At 39.8% G+C, this 1,695-nt stretch overlaps 1 protein-coding gene across 2 annotated transcripts in view; it reads right to left on the bottom strand.

Moving 5' to 3' along the window:
* Positions 1 to 1,695, bottom strand: part of USP37 (ubiquitin specific peptidase 37) — a 111,087-nt gene that overhangs the window by 9,633 nt on the left and 99,759 nt on the right. The window lies entirely within an intron of this gene.

Here is a 1,695-nt window from a genome sequence, read left to right as displayed (position 1 = left end):
AACTCCTAGGCTCAAGTGAGTCTCCTGCCTCAGCCTCCCAAGTAGCTGGGACCACAGGCGCCCGCCACAACGTCTGGCTATTTTTTGTTTGCAGCCGTCATTGTTGTTTGGCAGGCCTGGGCTGGATTCGAACCCATCACCTTAGGTGTATATGGCTGGCAACTTAGCCACTTGAGCCACAGGTGCCGATCCTCCTTTTTCTTTTAATTATATTTACATAAGGGGATCTAACCCTTATAAGAAAGGAGTAAAACTGAAAAAGAATATAGTTTTATAGATAATCCAGTTTCAGTAAGTTCTGTATCACATGAACGATGTGATAGATTTGAAGTACTCGATGCATATTATAGGTTTCACTAGCTAATGTAATTTATTTATAAGTATAATTTATAAACATAATACATATAAATATAATTTACAAACAAATTATAATTGTCACTGTTGTCACAGTTGTCATTGTTGGTTAGCAGCCCCAGGCTGGGTTTGAACCCACTGGCTCCTGTGTATGTGGCTGGTGCACTAACCACTGAGCTATGGGCACCAAGCCTTTACTAATGATTTTATTTTATTTTTTTTGAGACAGAGCCTTAAGCTGTCCCCCTGGGTAGAGTGTCATGGCATCACAGCTCACAGCAACTTCTAACTCCTGGGCTCAAGCGAGTCTCCTGCCTCCACCTCCCAAGTAGCTGGGATCACAGGTGCCTGCCACAACGTCTGGCTATTTTTTGGTGGCAGCCATCATTGTTGTTTGGCGGGCCTGGGCTGGATTTGAACCCACCACCTTAGGTGTATGTGGCTGGCGCCTCAGCCGCTTGAGACACAGGCGCCAAGCCTACTAATGATTTTAAGTAAAGAATGCAGAAGCATTTGTAAATAAATGATTATTTGCTTTAAAATATAATTAGCTCCACTAAAATCACATTACTATGTTGTTTAAAGGAAATGAACATCTATGAATGGAAAGAGATGAGACTAATTATAGCATAAAAATTCTGGAAACTGGAAATACATGAATAGTTGACTCAGCAGAACTGAAAACACTCAAAGCTGTCTTAAGCCAGCAATGGAAATGGAAAAGTTGATAATCTATTCAATTTACATCAATGATGATCAAAAGACATAAAAAAATGACACCTATATCCACTTCCCCCAACTTCCTATCTGTGGACTTCCAATATTTAGTCTGTGTATTAGTTCTGTCAAATGCCATGACTGGGTAAACTTCATGTACTGAATACTCACTCATGATTTTGCCCACTGACTTCCCCAGAGTGAGCTCTTAAAACTTCATGAGGAAACTGAAGCCACATAATGTTCTCTTAGGAGTCTTAAAAGTAGATAATATTATTCTTTCATTAAACAGATAAATTTTCTTGTTTAATTTTTCAAAATTAAAAAATATAGCATTAAGGATAGAGATATAGATTATAAAATCATTTTAAAGATGATAAAATCATTTCTTTAGCTGGGAGGTGTTCAAATTTGTTGTCACTAAAAAACTTATTTTGTATGCTCTTCTATGTGTGATACTCTTTTCATTTCTTTCTTTCTTGAGACAGAGCCTCAAGCTGTCCCCCGGAGAGAGTTCCATGGCATCACAGCTCACAGCAACCTCCAACTCCTGGGCTCAAGGAAGTCTCCTGCCTCAGCCTCCCAAGTAGCTGGGAATACAGGTGCCCGCCACAACGCCTGGCT

The sequence above is a fragment of the Otolemur garnettii genome, unplaced genomic scaffold (assembly GCF_000181295.1).
Source record: "Otolemur garnettii isolate 467f Iridium unplaced genomic scaffold, OtoGar3 scaffold00013, whole genome shotgun sequence".
Classification (NCBI taxonomy): Eukaryota; Metazoa; Chordata; class Mammalia; order Primates; family Galagidae; genus Otolemur; species Otolemur garnettii.
The sequence above is the reverse complement of the archived record's forward strand: the minus strand, read 5'-3'. Positions and strand labels throughout refer to the sequence as shown.